This window comes from Alligator mississippiensis, chromosome 11 (genome assembly GCF_030867095.1).
Source record: "Alligator mississippiensis isolate rAllMis1 chromosome 11, rAllMis1, whole genome shotgun sequence".
Lineage (NCBI taxonomy): Eukaryota > Metazoa > Chordata > Crocodylia > Alligatoridae > Alligator > Alligator mississippiensis.
In genome coordinates this window covers 55,444,500-55,468,302 of record NC_081834.1, presented here as the reverse complement: position 1 = coordinate 55,468,302, position 23,803 = coordinate 55,444,500, and positions in this window count along the sequence as shown.

The following is a 23,803-nucleotide window of genomic DNA, read 5'->3' as shown; positions in this document are numbered from 1 at the left end:
TGATTCAAAGAGGAAGAAATGCTCCTACTCCATCCCGGGCTCCCCACCCCTCTTCTCAATGTTTGCGACGAGGGGAGCAAAACGTTGCAACCATGGACCATGGGCATCTGCCTCTTCCTTGGCATCTGGCCAGTTGGGGCTCCCGCCCCCGCTCTGGGAATCCCAGGGCAATGCAGGACACTGCTCCCTGCAAGGTGCCAGCCAGAGAGTTGCCTGTCAGCTTCCCCGGTGTTGTCTGGCTTGGGCGAGACCTGAACGGGAATGTCTTGCACTGCACTGCTTGTCTACTTTGAGCAATTTGGGACTTGGCCTGGGCTGAAAGGCAGGGCTGAAAGGCTACATCTGCTGGAGCCTGCAGGGAAGAGAAGCTAATATTGCCCCTGTCCTCTGCCAGTGCTTGGCCTGTTTGGGCATGGACGGATGCTCGGAAGGCGTGGGGTGAAAAGGCTTCTGCAGGAGCCACTCCTCACCTGTCACCTAAGCAAACACGTTGGGGTGCAGGGATGAGTACCCAGAGTGCAGGTAAAAATCTCCACTTCTCTCGCCCACAGTTATCATAACTGTTTTTCTGGTGAATCACATTTCTCTTCTGTGCCAACCCCCGCAGTTGGGATCTCAAAGGCTGAGTGAGGAAGCAAAACTGGGAGAAAAAGATAAGCAGTGATGGCCAGGAACTGAACCCCGATCAATGGCTGGGAACAGCTGTGATCACCACTTTAGCATCCACGCAGGGTTACCAGACCAGGGTCATCCAGCTGGAGAAGAAGGCTCCTCCGCACTGTGTGCATCTTCCCTCAAACTGGCAGCAGCTCTAGGGATTTGTGGAGGACAAGACCTGACCCTTGTGATCCCCTTGGAGCAGTCTCCCTCACTGTATGGAGCAGGGACACCCAGCAGTGCTCCAGAGACCCAATTCCCTTTCAACTCGAGAAAAGCTTCAGCGCACAGTCAGAGCTGCCCCATCCCTGCGCTTACAGGAGCAGCTGGAAGAGTGACACTGCAGGGTGTCAGGGAGCCTGCACACCACAGCCAGTCCTGGGGTGCTGCATTGCTGATGGGGATATTTGGGACCAGGCAGGTGCCAGGATCAGTGCCCTCCACTCGGGCAGTTTGACCAGGAAACTCCTGCGCTTGTGGGCCCCGCAGCTGGGAATGGATGCTGTGCAGAGCAGAGAACAGCAGTGCTCCTGGTTACGGTGGCAGCGCGAGGCGGTGCTTTCCTCTGGCAGCAGGTGGTTTAGCACTTCCTTTGCTGGACAGAGGGAAGGGCAGAGGTGGGGCAGGGAGAGGAGGGTCTCTGCTGCCAGGCCCAGGCCAGGGGGCAGGAGGGGGCTCCTAATGCCAGGAGTGATGTCCCTCAAAAATCCCTCGTGTCATTCTGTTGCAGACCCCAGCAAAGGGTGGCCAGTCCTCAGCTGGTCCTTGCTGGCCCGGGGAGATCCAGCTGCTTCAACTGTCCCCGTGGGGGATGCAGAGCCTTGGTGGGGACGGCGGCAGCTGGTGCCATGGGCAGAGATGGTGCAAGAGCAGGGCCTGGGGCACTGCCGTCGCAGAGCAGTGGCAAGAGCTGTCTGTCCCTAACCCGAGGCAGGAGCGTGTGCCAGGGCTGCATTTCCAATGCAGAGTCCCTCCAGCTTGGCACAGGCCACAGTACTAAATACTTGTGCTGTCAGAGGGGATCGTGAAGATGCTATTTGAAGCATGGTGACAAGTTTGGGACTACCACAGCAGAGTGGCGCAGCGGGAGTGTGCTGAGCCTATAACCCGGAGGTTGCCGGATTGAAACCATCTTCTGCTAAACGCTTCCTTCTCTTGCTCTTTTTCCTCCTGAGGATGTGCTGTGCCTTTCCCTCAGTCCTGAAGCTTTGATCCCGGCTTGGCCACACGGTGGCACCAAAACCCAAGGGCAAGAAACTGGAACAAAATTCAGACAGGCCACGAGTACCTGGTGCAGCCACCCGCAGGGACCAGGGCACGGGCTCCACCGACCCCTTGGACCCAAGGAGCTGCTGTGTGTCTGGGCTTGTGAAAGAGGGTTTCTAATGCAGGGACTGTGGCACCCTCGGGCACCTTGAGATCCTCAGAGAAAGTCTGAGTCTCTCCAAGGCAACGTTAGATCTGGAGGAAGTGTGCGGAGCCTGCCAGAAAGAGCTACCGAGATAGGAGGGATCCCAGGCTTCCCACACAGACAAGCTGGCTGCTGGCTGGGAGTCTGATCCATCCTGCTTAGACTCTCAGGTTTTCCCACTCAGCAATGGTTAATGCTTAATTCACTGGTGCAGGAGATATGCCCCACAGGCCAGATTCAGCCTGTGGAGCATCTTCCCCCAAGCCTCCCTTTCTGCACCTTGGTATGCCAGACAGAAGAGTGGCAGTGGGTTCCAGGTGCTCTTGTTCGCTGTGGGTCCACTGGGAAGACGTGCAAGGAGTGTGGCCCCACCTGCCACTGCCACTGTCCCTATGCAAGACGGGCACTCCAGCTGCTGCTTCCCTGCTCTCCCAGCTGGAGCAGGGCAGGAGCAGGCTTGACTCTCTGCCACCTCTTGGTCAGCCACAGAAACCAGACAGCAGGAAGCTCCATGCTGCTTCCACCCTGAGGAAAGTCATGTGAGAGAGGAGGGAAGTACTGGCACTGAAGAGCAGGGGATGCTAAGCTGCGCTCAGAGCAGTCTAATTGCTTCAGGGACTGAAAAATATCATAGGTTGATGCAATCGTGTCCTCCTGTACCTGGACCGTGTGGAAGGTGGCACTGGTGGCAGCTCTTGCACTTGCTTCTCCAATTCCTAGAGCTTCCCCTGGCCTCACCTCACAAATCTGTAAGGCAACTGAAACCCATGTATGCTCCAGGGGCAACTCAGCCTTACTTTTCTTGCACTGCTTTTCCCTTTGTAGGACGTGTGCAGGAGGCAGCTCAAATGCATCATAGGGCAGAGGTCAAAGTGTTGGGAGGACACGAGTGAAACATGCACACCAGGTTAGCAGCAGAGTGACCCTGCACCACATTACACAGCGCAGCACATCGAAGAGCAGCTTCTGTCAAGAACTGCTTGGCTTCAGTCTAGTTCTTCTCTGCTCCTCCCGATGGTGCAGCTACTCACTTGCCCTGCAGCCAGACGGACCTTTACCCCTTCCAGTTGTGAAAACATAACAAACACCTGAGCCCATCAGCTGGGAACACCAAACCTCATGTTTGGTGCTGGGGTGGGCACCCCTGTAGCTCCTGCCCAACCGGGGCCCTGGCCCTGGCCCCAACCCCAGCTCTGGCCCTGGCTGTGGAGAGCAGGGGCTTGGTGCAGGGTGGACTCTTCAGGCCTTGATGAGGATCTGCGCAGGAGCCTTGAGGCTTTCCCCTCCCCAAAGCAGTCAGGGGCTGCAGAGACAGACACAGAATATGATCGGTGCCATATCCTGGGTCACCTCTGCCTGTGTTTCTGAGGGTGGATTTTGTCCCCACTCTATAGTTGATGGGCTTAGTTTTTCACCACATACCAGGGATTTCACAGGACCACATTGAGCGGTATCATGCACCCCTAATCTTACACAGAAACTTGCACACACACACCCAGTTTGGATCTGGGACCCTGGGGGCGAGACTCTTCCACAAACGCGGTATGACTGGGCCTGGCTTCTGTGGCAGAAAGGGAGGCACCTTTCCCCTCTTCTTCCAAATCAGCCTCTTTCCAAGGAAGAAATACAGGAACTGGAGACTGTTGCAAGTGAGTTTTGGGACCTAGCGTCCTGGGAGAGCACTCTATCCTCAGCTCCCTAGGTTTCCTTTGGCCAAGGGGCTGGGGGTGAGGGGCAGTATGTGATGACATGGGCAGCAAAGCTAATCAAACTCTGGCGTGAATGCATCGATGCATCTTTAACAAAACCTGGGATGGCCTCCTCCCACTTCATTCAGCTGTGGTGAGTCCACAACTGGAGTACTGCACTCAGTTTTGGGCCTCCCAGTTCAGGAGGGATGTGGATAAGCTCAAGAGAGTCCAGAGGAGAGCCACCATATTATCGGTGACCAAGAGAGAAACCTTCTGAGGAGAGGCTGAGGGACATGGGACTTTTCAGCCTGGAGAAGAGAAGGCTAAGGGGAAACTTGGTGGCAGCCTGGAAGTACATAAGGGGAGTGCATCAGGACCTGGGAGAAGAGTTGTTCACCAGGGCCCCCTCAGGAATAACAAGGTCCAATGGTGACAAGCTCCTAAAAGGCTGATTTCGATTGAACATAAGGAAAAACTTTTTTATGGACTGAGTGTTCAGCGTCTGGAACAGACTCCCCCGATGTGGTGCAAGCACCAACTCTGCACTCATTTAAAAGGGGTTTAGATATTTGTTGCTGAGATCATTTGATCCCCACGGACTTGCTGTCTCTGGCAGGGAGGCTGACATTGATGATCTTGCTCAGTCCCTTCAGGCCCCTAATGTCTATGAAATCTATAAGTACACACATGCACATAGATTGCAATTGCCCAGGCCCTTCCTTCTTTTACAGATATAATTCATGTCCATTCTGCAGATTAGGGGCCCAAGACTGAATAAAAAAGGAGCACAACGAGGGCTTTAAGTGGGTTCCTGGTCGTCTCGTACTTAGGACTTAGTGGTTTCACTGCCACAGCCTGGGTTTGATTCCTGGTCAGAGACCACGTTTTTTCCTCCCCTGCCACACTTCTGCTTTTCTGCTGGCAGTGGAGTGGCATGGAGTTTATAAACACAGCTACACAAGGCAGTCCTTCTACCCACTGCCAACCACTCCTACAGCCCATGGGAGACAAGATCTGGGGAAACATTTCCCTTAATGCCCCACATTTCCCTTATTCAGTTCTGTACTGGTGTTAGCTCTGGTTAGGGTGGGCTGGGGCAGGAGGGTGCAAAAATATTGGGTGGGTACGGCTGGATCTGGGAGGGAGAGGGAGACAAGTTTCTTACATGATTTCCAACTCGGAGAGTCTTTCCCAGGTCTGGACAAGGTGACATTTTCTGCATGACAGAAGATGGGGATCCCAGACTTGTAAACTACAGCTCTGCTGCTTCCCACTGACAGTAACTTCCTCCAAATGTGGATTGGGGCAAGTGCCATCCTGGCAGCTCCAAGCCTCCCTCCCTCCCATGCCGTGACCATGCAAGGGGTCTGGTACTGCAATGGGATGTAGGGAGGAAAAGCCATGCCCTCATACTCTCTCCAAGGACACTGGCTGAAGCTAATGCTCAGCACCTAGGAGCTCTGCAAGTTGGTAAACTCTGGACTTGTCTGACAATGGGCACAAGTTGCAGCCTGGGGCTGTGGCATATCCACAGTGAGCCTAGTCCTTCCCCATTGCCCTTGCACCTGCTGGGCTTTTGGACACGTCCATAATGCTTTCCATTCCGGGGTCAGGGTTGCTTCCTTTCCAGGCAGTGGGAGTCATGCCTGAGCAGGGATCTGTGCTGGGCAGCAGTGAGTGGGATGGACAGACGCAGAGCTGTGGTCTGACTGCCCAAAGGAGCGTCTCATTGGCTTGTTCCATGGGGAGCAGCATGTTGATCATACGGGTTGAGGTGGACCCAAAGGGCTCCACCTCAATCATGTGGTATGTCCTCAGCACTCTCCCCTCTGCTCTGTGAGGTATTTGATCTGCCCCTACGCGTGACTGGGAAAGTGCAGAGTAATCCATGTGGTGCCACTTTTCATTGCTTCTAGCTCTTTTCATGTTCCAGCAGAAATGACATTAGCAAAAAAGGGTAGTGCCCCAAAGGAAATAGGCACGGAGCATGTCCAATGGAAGACCAAGGGCTTTGCTTTCTGGGGAGACACCAGCCTCTGCCTTGCTGCTCTCACTGGCACATCAGCCCTAGCCACACAGGGGCAGCTCTCCCAAGAGTCTCCCAGCTCCAGCACCATTTCTCAGGTTGGCTTCTCTCCTGCAGATGGATCCTCCTGGCTACATCCCAAACAGCGTTGCTTGGCACATGACCAAGGTCCCGATTAGATGGGGACCAAAACGCTCTAATTTAAATCAAAGGGTTTTTTTAGTTTTGAGCCTCAAAGGAGGCAGCAGCTTCAGACTGGATAGCAGGGTCATTGCTCCTCCTGGCAGACTGCAAAAGCGCAAAGATTCATGATCATGCTGGGATAACCCCCGCCCAGGGATCCCTCTCACTGCAAGCAGCGCTCCCAGCATCTGTGCACATCTGTGGAGCATACCAAGCCGTGGTAAAGTATGGCTGGATGCACTACTGCCACGGGGAACCAACAGTACAACAGAAACTGCCTCGGTTCCCAAATTAGGCACCCCAATGGCAGTTGCCTTTTGGGCAGTGTGTGGTCATGGGAGCTCATACTCAACTGCTCATTTATCACTTCTCTGAAATCTTTTTTGACAGTCATTGCTTCCCAGCAAGCCAGGCCGAGGTGATGAATTGTTAGTGGCTTGAAGTTTCCTTCAGAACAGGCATATTCAGGTCAGATTATTCACCTGAGCCTACATGCCCAAGACACTGACACTGCACCCATGTGTTGGCCTGTGCTCTTCACTCTTGCCTGCTTTGCTAGACTTTATGGCGTATGCAAATAGCATCCTTTATGAGCAGTGTTTCATTCCAAAGTCCTGAAAACCCAGGTCAGTCCCTTTGAGGCTGACCATACTGGAAATGCACCTGCTCGGTGAAGTTGCCTCTCCTGCAGTTGAATTTGAGGTCTGTCATTTAACTCATTCATTACCCAGTGAATAGGTGTCATGCCTGTGACTTTGGACAGGTATTTCCTAGGCAAATCTACTAAGATACCCTCATTTTAGTTGTTGCAGTTGAGGCCTGGATAGGGTGAGATATCAATAAAAACTACAACAATAATACCTTGTGAATGTATAACCATAACACATATATATGAGGTGACTGTGAAACCAGAGCTGTAGGCGGGATAAAGAGGACAAAGTCCACCATAGATTGCTGGTGCTGAAGGCTGCTACAGGTGATGCTTCAGTAGCCCAAGGTTGGTACTGAATCATTACTGGGCCAGACATTAAAACCACTTCAGATATGTGGCTCCTGGTCCTCCCTGTGCTTTGAATCCTGGTGTTTGTAGCCCAAAAGGGATTTGGAGAAGATGCAAGCCCTGCTCAAGGTGGAGTAGGCAAGGGAGAAGACTGAGTAGTTTTCACAACAGGTGGAGAAGAAGGTGGTGTGGGTCTGCTCAAGATCAGGCGTGCCGCACCTACACCTGGAGAGCAGCATTCCCTTTACGCTGTGCAGCATGCATGGATGTGCAGGCGTGCTCATGCTCTGCTGCCAGGTGTGTCTGCAACACCGCTCACACCACACAGCTTAGAGGGAGCACGACTGGAAAGTAGTGCTTGTGTTGGATGTTGGTCACAGTTGAGTTGGGGCTTATCTTTGCTCTTGGCAGAATTAAGAATGAAGATTTGGGGAACAAGTGGAGAAATCCTGGGGATATCGTATTACAAGGAATAAAGAAACCTGCCAAAAAGTGTTATGATCAACAAGGATGGGATTTGAACCCATGCATGCAGAAAACAAGGGATCAGCAGTCTAGCGCCTTAACCACTCGGCCACCTTGTCACAGAAAGAAGTCACATAGCACTGATTTTCCAAGGGTACAGAGCGTCCCAGTTCCAGGTAACTGTCTTTCACATAACACATGAAACATGCCAACTATGAAGCTTCCAGTTAAGGGCACTTTTATGGAAGAACAAGTAGCCCTTCACCTCCCTCACCTCCAGTCTCCCTCCTTATCTCTGGGATACAGGTGGGGCTACATGGAGTTGGGGCAAGGTCAATGAGCTGGAATGAAGAGGCTGAACTCCCCAAGCAGCAGTTTCTGCTCTATTTTGTAATAATAATAAAACAGCCCTTCTTCTGACTATAGCGAGTCTTCTGCCCTGCGCAGTCCCCTGTCCATGTGACTTTCAGCCCTGTGGTGGGTGCATTCATGTCTCCTGGGATACCTGTGGTGTGCTAGGGGATAAAAAAAGAAAGACAGAAAGGGATTTTCAGAAGCCAGGCTGCTGAGTGAAGAGGAAGAGCCTGTCACTAGGAGGAAAGGTAAGCCGGCTCCTTGAAAGAGTGAGGGAGTCAGGCTGATGACAAGGGAGGTGGAGATTTATGGACAGCTGACTGAGGAGCAGAGGTCCCAGTCAGTGCTTTTCAACCACTTTGTGTCCTTTGTCAGAAGCACCGTGAGGCAATACAGGAACCTCCTGTTATACAGGCACACCAAGCTCAATCAAACAGACTGTGTTAAAATGTTTCTGAGTGAACTTCAGTCTCACCACCGGAAATCAGTAAGTGAGGGTGAAAAAGATATAGCCAACTCCATCTGGAAAGTCAACACCTGGTGCAGGTTGTTCAAAGACCCTTGGGAGGGGAAGTGAAGAGAGAGAATGACAAGGAGACGTATGCAACTAGACCTGGAGACAGCGAGAAGGACTACAACAGGACCAGGACACTGGCTCCACCTCATGCTCAGCACGTGGGAGCTTTGCAACTCAGTAACCTCTGGACTTGTCTAGCAAGGGGCATGAGGGCCGGCAGGGGATACGGCATATGCACAGTGACGGCAGCCCTGCCCTGTTGCCCTTGTGGTGGGCCAACAGTGGGTGCTCCTGCACTAAGGCACCAACCTCACTGCACCCAACTGACTTCCAGGCTCCGAGTGCCTCTATGAGGGTGCCTCACATCTGGCCGACCACCTTCCTGGAGCACACCCACTAGCCTGGGGGTAATGTTGCCAGCACCCAGGCTCTGGGCTGATCATAGCTCTGTGCCTTCTGGGAAACACAGGCCTAGTAGCCCTTGAGGGTACTCGACCCACTTCAAGAACTTGGGGATCTTCCCTCAGTCTTAAGCACAAATAGTGTTCCCCCTTAATCAGCTGAACCAAGGGGACCCAATGCATAATCTAGCCCCTCTCCCAAGAAGTCTCCCACACTAGGTACAAAGGAGAACTTTATTGGCTACAAGGAGTAGGTTTGGCATAGGGTAGAGGGTAGAGCAATATCAGAGAAATCCCATAGCGCAAACAGGGTGGCTGGGAAGCTTTTAATCTCACATCTGAGTTCCTGCAAGCTATATATCTAGTTAGATCTCAGGTAGATTACTAACAAGTATCATCCAGAGGCAGGTGGAGATTGCCTCTGGAGGCAGGCAGTTCACTGATCATAAGTTTCAAGAGAAAGTGCAGGTTTCAGATGGTCCAGCTTCTTTCTCTGAATTTTTCCATCCTGGCTATTGCCACTCCTGGGCAGTCCTTAACTTACATAGACCGTATGACCTCATTTCCCTGGTCCAGTGGAGGCCAGTATCTGTTGGCTACCAGACAACCAATTTGAAAAGCATCAGTGGTTGCTGGGGAGACTGGCAGGGTCTCTAGCCCCGTCCCAGTCAAGTTGGCTTTGCTTAGAGCAATAGGGAACATAAGCCCCTCACCTAGGTATGTGATGCCAGTCATGCAGGCAGAGGGAGCAGGTCACCCCCTCCCTCAGGAATGTATCCAGCTCAGGTTACAAGTCACAGTCACCTGACAAAGGGGGACGAGTTGTGTGCCCTTTCAGTGACCAAGGTAACCAAATTGTCACATAGCAGAGTTTTGGGGCAGAGACAGAGGTGGCATTCTGCCACAGCCCTCGCACCTGCCAGTCTGTCCAACACCTCCCTAAAGCCTTCCTTCTGTTCCAGGGCTCAGGGTCGCTTTCTTCCCAGGCACTGGAAGCACTGCCCAAGCAGGGATCAGTGTCGGTGTGGGGAGCAGGACGGACAGACTAGGAGCCATGGTGTGACTGCCCAAAGGAGGATCTCATTGGCTTGTTCCCTGGGCAGGAGTGAGTCAGTGATGGGGGTTGAGGTGGCGCTCAAAGGGGACCAGCGTCTCCAGTGTTTTCCTAAGGAATGAGGGACTTGTCAGGACTTGGGAACTAAAATACCCACGAGGATTTCAGGCCACGTGTCTGCTGAGACCTCACTACCTCAGGGAATGGCGGCAGAACAGAAAGAGGAAATGGCAGAAGAACCCCTGGGGCACAAGAAATGCCACCTTGGGTCGGAGCAGGGGTTGCCCCATCCATGAGGTTTTTTGGACGTTGTAAACAGAAAGGTGGTAAGATGCTGCTGCAGAGGGAGAAGATACTTGCAGGTGAATATTGCTTCCTGTGTCCTCTGTCAAACCTCCCCTGGCATCACCTGCCCTTCCCGGCTGTATTTCACACCCCTCAAAGAATCTGTCCTTGAGGAATGTGGCAAATCTCTTTCCACTCTGGGTGTACTTTCAGCCCCTCCAACCTCCCAGGGAGACAAGGTCTTTGGAGTCAGTGCACGCTGAGTAAGGAAGGACTTGCTCATGTTTGTAGATGTGATGGTGGGAAATCTAGGTGCTGCACAGCGAGACTGTCCCCCATGAAGATCTTCTGTAGTTCCAAGACAGAGAGAACTTTTTTGGTGGAAGGGCACGTCCATGTGCCACCTCCCTCTGGCTTGTGTCTGCACAGATCATCGACCTCAGCACCGTGACTCTGATCAGTGCTGGCAGGATGCCCCCATGCAGGGTCTCAATGGAGGAGTATAAATGCTTCACTCCCACTGCTCCAGAACAGCAACTTACTCCAGGTCGGCTGCTGGGGTGGCAGAGTTGGCATCTGCCCAAGGCATTTGCTCTTGCATGATCTGATGTCAGTTCCAAACTTGTGCCTCACCCACATTTCATGCCAATATTGGGATAACCAGCACCCGAGGGATCCATCTCTCCCCAAAGCACCCACAGACTCCTCCCAGGTCCCTTCAACTCTCACAGATAAAAGGGAACAGGTCTAATGGCACCGCTGCCACACACAAAATAGACTTCCTTGGAGCGTACCAGTCTGGGTAACATATGGTAGGGGTGATCACTCCCATGGGTATCCTCAGTGACCACAGAAACTCACTCAGTTCCCCAACTAGGCACCCATCCATGGCAGTAGCTTGTTGGGAACAGGCAGATGACCCTGGGAGATAAGGTTCAACTGATCCGTCACCACTTGTCTAGCATCAGTTTTGGGAATCATTGCTTCCTAACAGAGAATGCCCAAGCCTGCCTGAGCTTCCGAATTCTTGGTGGCTTCATGTTTCCTTCCAGAGTAAGAAGGCCCTATAATATTAAAGACATATTCTACCCTTGAGTCTACTATCCCAAGTAATCCAGACTGCACTGTTGGAGAGACCTGTGCTCTTCAATGTTGCCTTTTGTGCCAGGTTTTGTGTCCTTTGCAAATGGCATCAGTGATGATTAATGTTTCATTGCAAGCTCCTGAAAGCCCAAGTCAGGAACCAACAGCCTGTATTGGAAGGATCACACTTGAAAGGCACCAGCAAAGTGAAGTTGCCTCTTTTACAATTGTATTTTTAGACCTATTGCTTAGTTCATTATTGACGTGGTGAATAGGAGCCATGCTTGTAACTTGGGCCAGCTCTTTTGTACACAAATCTATGACAGGTACCCTCACTGTAGGTCCTGTAATGTAGGTCTGGATAGGGCAAGATGTCAATGGAAGTGACAACAAACTGTGTCTGCACCTGTTCCCCAATGCTTCATGTCCCCAAGTCCCTCTCACCACAGCTCCTCTCAGGCCTTAGTGCCCAAGTCATGCTGGCCCCACCAAAGCATTCCCTGGAGAAGTGAAGCCCTGTGCACCATTCCCCACAACCCATCCCTGCAGCTCCCCACGGGAGAGGTAAGGAAGGTCTGGGGTCAAAAGGCATGCATAGGATCAAAGGTCCATACGCCCAACATGGGGTTTGAACGCACAACCCTGAGATTAAGTCTCATGCTCTACCTACTGAGCTAGTCAGGCGGCTGCAGTGGGAGGCCGCGCCTCGCCTTTCTGCCCGTGCACTGTCTTTAGGGAACGGCTGCGTCAACTGTCAGCACCAGGGCCCGGCAGGCCCAGCATCTGCTAGCAGGGCTCGGGCGCAAGGGTCTGAGAGGTGCTGTGGCAGGAGGAGGAGGAACTTGGGGCCAGGACGTGCCACAGAACAGGAACAGGAGCAGGCGCAGGTTTTGTTTGCTTATGGTTTTGGGTAGCCAAGGTTCCTGTAGACCTGAGCTCATCTTGCTCTCGTCTCTACTCCTGGAGCAGTCCAAACGCTCCTGCCAGGACAAGAGATCCAAAATTGAGTCAACAAACGTGGGAACTCACACGTCCAGGGCCTTGGACTGCTTTGGCTTCGGCGCTTTCACGTTTGTGGCAAACCATCAGTTTCCAGGCGCAAAAAACACCCGCCCCGCCCCGCCCCACCCCACCCCACCCCACCCCACTCCCTGCTTTTTTTCCCCCTCTTGCCCACTGCCTGTCTCTTTTTTCCCCTCCATTTGGCAAGGAGAGAGAGCCATTTGCCTTCACATGCTGTTGGGCACCAGGAGCTGCACCTCAGTTCAGAGCTAGCTTGCACATGGGGCTGGCCAAGGACAGAGAGAAGAACAGGCCCAGGGTTGCGGGTCTGCTTCAGCCCAGCTCCAATCCTGGGCCCGTTCTCATGTGAAGGGAACATGGGGAATTGGAAGTGCCAATGCAACTGCCGGGAGAGGGCATGCGGATTGCCATCCCCGCTACGGCATATGGACCACAATTTTGGCCCAGCGAGAGTTGACCCTCACTCCTATGCATTCCAAGTGAGCAAAGCCACAGCGGGTGTGGCTCTTGTGGGGGCCTTGTGCAGAGCTTCAGTGCTGGGCCCCTCATCTTTCCAAAAGACTGGAAAGGAAAGAGAGCTGTCAACCAGAAAAAGGCCTTGTGGAAATCATGCTTGATTTGGCAGGCAAGGCCCAGGTAGACCTAGGCACCAGGTGGTGGCGAGATCTCCTTGGAGGCTGGCTTCCCAAACTCGCTTTCCAAATATTGGCTGAGGGGACATGGAGGGAAGGAGATGCTCACAGCCTGTGCGGGTAAGTGGCCTGCTGGCTGTTCTTGTTCACTTCTGCTCTTCTGTTCCGGACAACTGGTTCTCTTTCTCTTCGATGGAGGGTTTTTTCTAGTGAGAGATTGCCGTGTTCCCACCCCTCATGCACTTTCTGTCCCTTACAGCCTAGTGCAGTCCAGTTGATGGAGGCTCTTTTGCCTGCTTTTCTCCTTATTCTTGTCCATTTCTGGCCCCAGCTGCTTCTCCTACTTCTTGGCACATCTAGCGTAGCTGCATCCTGCAGCCAGGATCAGTGCAGCCTGGTGCAACCTGACTGTTTTTTCCGGGTCTAGGTCTCTCTCTTCCTGCAGCCTGTTCTCTAACTTGGGGACTTGCACTGGAATCACGCTCTGATCTGCACTGTGGCAATCTGCCCAGCTAGAATAACAACACGCCTGGCTTGGAGAGGAGTAACTGGCCGTTTTGCCGCCCTTGCTGCCTGGGCCTCAGGATGACTTCTGCTAAACATCTGCTGTCCATGTTCAGCTCCCCCAGGTGGAGGCAAGCCGCATGGCCGGACACGGCACACCAACGCCAGCACCTGCCCGGCTCAACACAAGCAGGAAAGCCCCCAGGGTCTGGGTCCCTCCAGAGCAGGACATGTTTGGAGGGCTTGGGAGCAGACAGCAGGTGAGTGGCTGTGAGGTGCTGGCAGAGACGCATCTGTTGCCATCAGCTCTCCTATCTGGGCAGGTTTTGGTCCCTGTCCTGCACTCCCCTATGCCTTGAGCTGGCTGAATAGCCTGAAATGCTTGCAGCAAAAGGCAGAACAGTCCATGGACACCCAGGTGCCCCAAGAGGCCAAGCTGAGACTCCTCCGTTTGCAGCATCTGGGCACCTCCCAGCACTTGAGCCTGCTGGGGAGCGGGGGCGGGTATTGGCTGTAATTTAGAGATGGGGAAACTGAGGCAAGGCTGTGGGGAGGACGTGCCCAAGACCACCCAGGGAGTGAATGGCAGAACCAGGAATGAAGCCTGGCAGTTTTGCCCCCAGGCATGTGATGGGAGAAGGAGACGCATGTGACCTTGATCTAGTGCCTAGGATCTAATGGTGCCCCAGGTCTCCCCTTGTGCGAGGCTGCATTCAGGAGGGCCTGGCGAGAGCCCCTCTGGGCAGCACAGGACAGAGCCTGAGGTGCCTGCCAGGTTCCCGGGAGTCAGGGGGCTTCTGCAGATGACGTGGAGGACGGCAGGGGCAACCCAGCACCTCGGGATCCCCCAGGGGATGATGAGGCTCCCTCCATTCAGCTGCCATGTCACTGTGCTCAGGGCACTACAATGTGTTCCTCTGCAGGGTATCACTGATTTTGCTCAATACGAGAAACGCTGCAACCAGTATAAAGAGCTCCTCCGAAGCAGTCGTGCCCTGACCAAAGAGCTGGAGGAGCAGGAGACTGAGTTGCTGCGGCAGAAGCCCAGCAGGGACGTTTTACATCAGCTACAAGATATCATGAGGATGGTAGGACCACGGCCCGCCGTCCCTCCCACCCCCCGCCCACCTGTGGGGTGGGTGGGTCTGAAGGCCTGCTGAGGGGTGGGGCGTGGGGCTGCTGGCCTGGGCGGGTGTTACTGTGGGTGTGAGGCCGTGTGTCTGTCTGGTGGGTTTTGTACACATGTGAGTATGTGGATGGGAACGTGGTCTCAACGTGCACCCTGGGATGAGTGTGAGTGCAGGTGTGTCTGTCGGGCAGTGTGTGCACTGGTGACAAGTGCATGTACGTGCATGTGGTGTGGACAGGACTTGTGTGTGTGAACCTGTGGGGGTGGCTGGTGTGTGTACATGCACACGTGCTCTGGGGACTGGCCTGTGGGGGTTTCTGAATCAGGGGTGATGTGGTACAGCCGGTGCGGCCGTGGGGCCTTGTCCCAGGCAGCTGCTTGCTGCTCCCTGTCCTGACGCTTCCTTTGCTCTCTCCTGCATCCCACAGAAGTTGCATCTGGTCGGGGAGATACAAAATTATCAGCGAGGAATCGACCTCCTTCAGGAGACAATCATGAGGAGGGAGCCGTGGCAACAGATGCGGGCCTGGGACAAGGGGCTGCCCCCAATCAGGTCTGTGTGGTCCTGGGCAGGACTGGAACAACCCGTCACAAGGACCCAGGGAAGGGCTCGGCAGGGTTGGCTCTGACAGCAGGGAGCCTGAGTCTCTCCCTACCAGGGATCCTCCTTCCCTCGCCCTCTGGCCCCTCACACCTTCTCCTCATCCTGGGCACCTCTCTTCTGCAGGCTCACTCAGGTCCTCCCTTTCCACTGCATCCCTCTCTGAGTGCCTCCCTTTCAGGGACTTCCATCCCCCACAGGTCTGCACGGCCCCCACTGCAGCCCCTGAAGGACTTGGGGAGCTGGGCTGTTTGCAGAAATCCACTTGCCTCCTGACACCCCCGGGGGTTTCTCCTGCTCCAGGCTGACCGCTCCGTACCAACCTGGGAACAAGACGCCACGAAGACAACTATCGGAAAAGTTCCCAGAGCTGGAGGCACGGGGCAGCCCCCGCAGATGGCGCCGGGACTGAGAAGAGGGAATAGATGCTTAGATTAAGTTAATCAATTAAAATTATTTTTAAAAATTGAATGATTTTATGTGGATACAGATGATTGTGTCCCTGCTGGAAAAAGAAAAAAAAATGAAGCTGTCCAAGTGTGGAAATACCCCATTTCCACCTGTTTACGATGAAAAGTGATGTTATTTATGCCTGACTTTTCAAACCCATTTTGTATCTGGAAATAGAAAAGTCTTCTTCTGGGTCTGGTCTCTTGAGCCATCCCTGAATCTGTGCCCCCGCAGCCCAGTATGAACTGCAGGCTTGGCTGACACCCAAAGACATTGCTGGAAGAATTTCCACAGACCCGGGTGGGCTCTGGGTCACGTCATGTTCCAACCCCGGGATCCTTCACCATGCCCATAACCAGGGGAGTGATCAACCAGGTGACCTCCCTCTTCAGTATTTCTCCCCGGTGCCCCGTGCACCTGGCACAAAGTCCCTGATAAGACCCAGCTGCCTACTACGGCGGCGGCAGCAGCCGAGGAGACAGCAGAGGGGGCAGCAACAGATGATTCCATCTAAGGGAAGTGGGGCAGAGGGTCGAGCGTAGCTGAGGTGGATCCGAAGGGGCAGCCCTTCTGAGCCCTCTTAGCTCGCCCGACAGGGAGCCGCGCTCCCGAGCCGCGTGCGGGCAGTGCGCAAACAGGCGCTCTCTGTAAGGGTGTGCCGGCATTTTTGCCAGTGTTCGCGTAAGGCGGGCACAAGGTAGCAGCCCGGAGGGGCACCTCCAGCAAGCGAGAGCAGTAGACGCAGCTCTGCAGACATGGTGCAGACGCGGAGCGCCGCTGCCAGGGGTCTCGCCCTGGCGCTGCCGCCTGCCATGGGCTCTTCTGAGGCCTCCACCCAGACAGAGCTCATGGTGGGGTCAGCAGCCCCTTGTCCCCCTGTCTGTGAGGGGAGCTCGGTGGGGTCCTGGGGGCGGGGAGGGGAGGGCCTGGTGGTCCCCCTGCCTGTCCCTCCTGTGCCCAGCTTGGGGCCCTGGAGGAGCAAGCTAGCGTGCTCCAGGCTGAGATGAGCAGGCTGAGGGGGAACAGGGATGCAGAGGACGAAATGGATGCCTATCTCTTCTACAAGACGGTTGCCCGCTCTACAGCCCCCACAGGAGACGCATCCAACGCAGGAGTGGCAGAAGGTGTCCCGATCCAGAGCTGTGTGGCCTAGAGAGGTGGAAGCTCCCCAGGTACACCTGGCGAACAGGTTTGAGGCCCTGGCAGCTGTGACGGAGGAAGACAGAGCAAGTGTCTTCGGCCGGGACGATACCACTCTCCACGCGACAAGGAATGGGCAGGGATCAAACACCGGCAGGAAGAAACGCCGGTTCCTCGTCATTGGAGACTCCATCCTACGAGGGCTGGAAGGTCCCATCTGCCGGCCTGACCCCATGATGCGGGAGGTCTGCTTCCAAAATAAGGCACTCAATGGGGTGTGAAAGGCCCAGCTGTGAACTGCTGCTAGAACGCAGGTTTCTCCAGAGTCTTTTCCTTGGAATCAGCAGGGCCTTTTGGTGCCCAGCATATTTTTCTGGTAAAAGCACACTGTACACGAAGAGCCACCTGGATACCATGTGACGAACTGCTGCAGTACAGAAGAAAAACACCCACAAATCTCACACCGCTGGTTATGACGTATCACCCCTCCCTTGAACCTGTACGGAAAATCCTCAAAAAATTGCAACCCATACTAGACAGAGACCCTATTCTTAAAAGATCTTCCCAGAGCCACCCATCCTAGCCTTCCTACAAGCACCGAACTTCGCCAACCTCATCACCAGAAGTAAACTTCCTCAAGCCCAGAACACACCAAAAGGATCTAGACCGTGCCATGACAAGAAATGGAAAACCTGCCCCCACATCTCCACCACCCCCACTATTACTACACCCCACAACAGAGCCAGCAGCATCCCAGGATCTTACAGCTGCACCTCCAGGAATGTAATATACCTCATCCAATGCACCAAATGCCCTGATGGAAGATATTTAGGAGAGGCCAAACAACAACTGCGCACCAGAATGAACGCACACCGGAAATCTATTAAAGACAGAAAAACCCAATTACCGGTGGGGGCACATTTCTCACGGGAGGGCCACTCTCTCTCCAATCTCTCAGTCCTGATCCTCAAGGGAAACTTACACAACACTTCCCAGAAAGGAGCCTATGAGCTCCATTTCATCAACCTCCTGGATACTAGAGATCATGGACTAAACATAGACATTGGATTTATGACACATTATAACCTGCCTGGCAACTGACTCCCCAGCCCAGCCCCTGGCTTCTTTACTTTTCATCCCATCCAGGAAGAGCACACACCGACTGCTGAAACTTCCTTAGCCTGACGAAGGGTTTGTGAACCCGAAAGCTTGCTAAATAACTAATCTCCAACTATTTGGGTTGGTCTAATAAAAGATATCAAATCCACCCAAGGAACCTTGTCTGTATACAAATAGGCACTTAATAACAGGCTTATCTGAGTAGGAAGGGACAAACCCCCATACCCTCCATCCACGGGGCTCTTCCAGACTAATATTAGGATGCCACCTGCGTTACCATCTCTCTGTCTTGGGGTCCAGGGGCCGTGGGGTTTTGTGTTGTATTTGTTTGGTGTGGGATGGGAAGACCCAGCTCTGTATCCCTGCTGCAGCACAGGGATCTTCCCAGTCTTTTCCATTGGAATAAACAGGTTCCTTGTGAATAAACCCATTTAGTCCCCCCTGGCACTCAGGGCTAGATATGGCTTGCAGGGGTCCTCACAGTCTGGATCCAGACCCCCATCTCCAGTTGTGGGAGCAGTGGCACCCGTGGTCGGAGCAGATTGGTGTCAGCTCGCGGAGCCTCAGGGATTGACGCAGCCGTCAGTCACTCCCCAGCGCTGCAGCGCACGTCCATGGCGGCTGCACACCCTGCAATTCAGTGGCGGTTCCTCATCTTGTCCCACCCCAAATCCCTGGCCCCTCCAGGAGCCCTGCAGACCACAGGACATGGCTCTGGGGACTGGATCCAGCTCACGGGCCGTACTGTCGACAGCCTATTGGGAGCTGTTCTCACCAAACCTCGAGTCGCTGCTTTGGTTCTTATTGGTGCCTCTCTCCCCTTCCCCCTTGTCCCACATGCAACCCCCCAGACCTGGTTATGGCTCCCAGTACTACTCACACCGACACTGTACAAAAGACAGCATCCCTGCCCAACATTGCTGCTTTTACATTGTCCAATATCCCCGGGATGTTTCCTTCCAGCGTTGCACTGGGAGCTCCTGGCTGGTTGTTTGCTCCCCTGACCTCAAGCACGTGTTTACAGTCACTGCTCTCATGTGACATGTGAGGAGCAGGGGTTCAATGGCCACCCAACCCCCTTCAAAACCCAAGACACCGAAAAGAAGGGAACGGAAGAGCTTGCGGTTGGTATCCAGGCCTGTGCAAAATCTCCGGTATGCTATGTTTTCCGTGGAGGGGCTCTGCTTGCCCCAGGGATGTGCTAGTGCCCAGCCAGACACCTCGGGGCCACAAGTGATGTCCAACCAGCCCAGCTCAGCTGGGACTGACGGCGGCTCTCAGCCCGGCAAACAGAGGCTGGGCTCCCTGGACGTGACATGCGCATCTTGGGGTCTCAGTCCCGGCTGTCTCAGCACAGGGGCACTCCCTGGCGCTGCACTGAATGGCCGTGTGTGCCAGTGTGACACCGGCATCTGAACCTCTCATAAAAGGCTGTGCTGAGGGGATGTGGAAGGGGAGACTGGAGCCTGAGACTCTTTACCTCAGAGGACCAAACAAGAAGGGCCCTGACAAAAGCTTGGCACGTGATGTTCATGGGTCTGCAGCTACATGGCCCAGCCCTGCCCTAGGGAGGGCCCTGGCTGGATGCCAACAGCCCACACCAAGCAGCTTGTCAGAGCGAGGGTTGTGGGCTGGGGGATGTCACAACCCAGTGGTTTTGGTGCCTCGGCACGGTGGAATTTTCCCGCCACATGAGAGCCTCTTGCAAAAGTAAAGGCTTTCTGTTGCTGCAGAAAACCCCCGGTGCAAGAGAGTTCCCGCCATTCGGATGTAAATTTGTGTCCCGCTATTGGCCAGTTTTAAATTATGCACACGTGGCGGCTAGTAATTGGCTTGCTGGCCGTTTAAAAATTAGCGCGACTTCCGCCCAAGCCGGAGAACTTTGAGCACGCTGCACAGTGCTTCTGAAGAGAGCAGACTCGTGGCTAAGCTGATCGATAGCCTGATCAACTATCGATTCGTCTCCCCGTCGCCAAGCGCAATGCCAGACGTATCCCTTTCCCTGCCGGCCCGATTTGTAGACGGACGTGCTGGCCTGAGCCCTGCCAGCTGGAACAACTAACGTGGTTGTTCAGACGACCGGACCGTTTTTTGTCGCAACAGCAAGCGACGTAAGGAAAGTTTTACAACCATAAAGTTTTCTCAACCTCTCTATTCACCAGCCCACCCCGATGAACGAGTAATTATTGAATCACCTCAAGTTGGCTTTAGCCGTCTGAGACATGGTGATGAGGATGGAATTAAAGAGCACGGTGATGGAGAAGAACCTCATCAGGTGCTGCCCCTGGCGCACCGGGAACCGCCACGTAGAAAATGCTAACGATCTATGGGCGCATATCGCTTACCACCAGGCAGTAGAAGGGGATGAAAGAAATATTGATGGTTACTTCTCCGTAAAGAGAGAAGAAGCCGTAGTGAAGGAATGGAGAACTAAGCTATCCCTTGGGGAGTTCGGATGCATAATGGGGAGCGACCGGGTCTATTCTCGACCCCCGGAGGAAACCTCAACCATATCCCTAGCCGGGGTAAAAGCGCGGAAGGCAGAGAAGCTGACCCCCGCTCAAGAGTTCGCTCAATGCATTCAGTACTTGAGGGAAGGAGGGGAATCCACCCCCACGGATTGGTTTAACTGTCCAGAGTTGGTGCTGGAATCGCGGGGTCATAAGCTCCTTGTTCAGCTCCGGGAGGACTTGGAAACTAAGGGCTGTCATGTGCCGAGATGGGGTCTGACCAAATGGAAGAAGGGAAAAATGATAAATGTGCTGTTCTGTACAGTAGCGAGTCTACTAAGGGAATACGCAAATTTAGAGGCACAGATGCATACGGCGGGTAAGGAGTCGCTGGAGCAGGCGGCAAAAGGCTCCGGAGCGGCACTTATTAATAGCACCGGCCGCATGATACCGCTAGCAGAAAATGGTGCCGAAAGAAGCGCGAGTCATCTGGGGAACCCGGAAAGGAGGGGCGGAGTTTCAAAAGACCCGGCGGGGATCCGCCTAGCGTCTCCGCCCCGACATGACGTCGTTCCCTGCAACCCCGCCTCCTTGCCAAGGGGAAGGGGCAATGGGAGGAGAGATATATCCAACGCTCCTAGACAAAGAATTTAACTCTTTCTCTACCACAACTCACCCAGTAGCTGTGACGAAGCATGTTGCAGATGAGGATGGTGCTACACGTACCACTATTATCTCACGCACACGCACCAGACCAGAGATTCAAGAGCTTTGTAAGGAATCTAAGATAAGATCAGGGGAGACCTTGGCAATGTGGTTAGGGCGGTTAATAGTGGAATTCGGATCTGACACCTTGGATAAAGAAGAATCAAGTGCCTTGATCCGACAGGCGGCATGGAGTGGTGGACGTGCTACCGATTTGAATGTGGTCACAGACAGTGCCCACTGGCCCATGCCGATCCCGGCGCTTGTAGTGGGACAGGTAACCCACAAATTTCACACCTGGCACGAAGGTCGTCCACAGAAGGCTACTGCGGAGCAACTCCTCCTAGCTATAGTTGGGGTGTCATATCTCTCATGGAGCCCGAGAACAAATCCCATGGGATTAACAGCCGTACAACGAAAAGAGAGATGGGCTCATCGCCACCTATCGGACCCCGGGGCAATCCCAACGCCCTTGGAAGCTACAGAGGCCTGCGTGGAGGTATACGGAGGAGCAAATGCCGTTACACTCCGACTCTTCTTGAACCCAATGGCAGGACAACCGGTGGGAAATCTCTTGGGCCATCTCCCATGTTTACAAGCTCTTATGCAACAAAGTGAAGAAGCTTCTGATACCATAAGGGACCGATCTTCAATATGCCCAGCCGGAACACTGAGATCCAGACGGCAAGAATTTATCCCTCGACGAGAGCAAGGGTGGTCACCCCCAGGAACCCCGAAGGAGAGAACCCTGAGGGAAAGAACCATGTTTGGTTTTCTTCTCTCCCGCACCGGACTTACCAAGGCACAGCTACGAATTTTGGGAGAAAAGGGCCAGTCCCGTCTGGCTGAAGCATTAGGATTCAAATTCGAGGACTCCTCAAAAAACGAGTGATGGCCGTCGACTCTGCCGGCGGCCTTCTCCAGTTCAGACTTGACCCCACGGATTCTCGACCATACGCCGGACTCACCGTTTGCAACCCTACCGATCCGGATGACCAACAACAAGCATTCTTCCTTCTCGATACTGGAGCTCAGACCAATGTGGTGACCTCAATAATACCTCATCAAAAGACCGCCAAAACGATCAAGGTACAAGGGCTTAACGCTATCGCTGTCACAACGAAGGTCAAATTTTGGGTCCAAGGCTACCGATATCCCCTAGAGGCTGTCCTAGGGGGCATTAACATTTTAGGGATTCCGGGGATAAAAGCGCTTGACCTTAAAGAACAAGTGCTACAGGCATTACCCGTCATTATCCCAGAACAGGATTGGCATCGACCTACGCTTCTTAACAACTCCACCTGGCGATATCGACCAATACCGACTAAGGGTTCACTAAAGCAGTCCCTTACTGACCTCCTGAGGCGGCTCGAACGATGAGGCTGTATTAAGACTGTAACAGCTAGCACCTACCTGTCATCAGGATGGTGGGTAGCGAAACCTGGAAAGCCTAATGAAGCCTGGTTGGTTGTAGACTATCGAGAAGTCAACAAAAGGTGTCAGGTACTTCAACAACCTAATCCGTCTACTCTGCCACAGTGTATGTTTGAGATGGCACAGTTCCAGCAAAGTAAGTGGGTTGGAGTTACATTGGATCTTAAGAATATGTTCTTTTCCATCCCGATAACTGACCCGGAAGGAATACTAAACATGTGTATTGATGGCATCATGTATAGGTGGACAGTTTGTCCACAAGGATATCGTAACGCTCCATCACTAGCCACAGGTGTCATGAATAACACCCTGAAGAATTTTCGAGCTTCATATTCTCTTCCTCAAGAAAAGGAACTAAAGATTTGGAGTTATGTGGATGATATCGCCATTATGGGTCGTGATAGTTCCGTAGTTACTAGTATAGTCAGTCAACTAGTCGCTCACCTTCAGAGTGAGGGATGGACAATCAACGAGGACAAGTCGTGTTTGCATCCTGTAGATGACATTACGTTCCTTGGTACTCGATACATCAGTTCCATCCGCCACGGAATTTCTCATGAGGGTCCTGACGTCGATCCATTGAAAACATTCTTCCCCACGACCAAGAGGCACTTTCAGCAGCTGTTAGGTCATTTGAATTGGTATCGACATTATGTTGAACCTGGTGATTTGGCACTTCTCACCAAATTGCAGCGACAGATCCGTAATAAATCCCGGAAGTCTACGCCCTGGACGAAAAGAGATCAGCAGAACCTGCTTCGCCTGCTAACTACGGTTAAAGATACACAACTCCATGCCATCGATCTGGGTGAGCCACTAACCTTAGCCCTCGGGTTCACCACCAACCATGTGTGGGCTCTCGCACGTAATTCTCATGATGAGTTAGTACATACAGCCCATAAAACGCTCCAAGCGGCACAACATAGATATGGAGCTGTGGGAAAAATCCTACTAGCCGAACAATTGGCGGAGCCTTTAGCAAGGGGGCATGGGACGTTATGCGCTCCCGGTGCCACATTGTTACCCTTGCTGGATGTGGACAGAGTTGACCCACATTTTCAGGGAGAATCTAAGACCTGGAATACGCTAGTACTTGCCCACCATTAGAATTGGCATTGTTGGAGGTTGGAAGACACGGTATCTGATCCGAGCCCAGAGGATGAGGCGAAGGTCCCTACATTGTATGGAACTTCTGCCCCAGCATGGATGGCCTCCGACGGAACCTCCCGACATGGCAGAGGCTATGGATATTATTGTAAAGCTTGCAACGATAAGGAAATTTTTCAAGCTGACCCAGATGATAATTCGGCTCAAAGATGTGAATTATTAGGATTCCTTAAGGTACTGGAACATTGTTTGACACATCATAACGATACACACCCAGTTCCGATCATTGCAATTGATTCACAATACATTTATAAAATTCTTACGGGCACAGCTTTTCCTTCTGAGCATTTGAATGATTGGCAAGATATTTGGGAAACGTTAA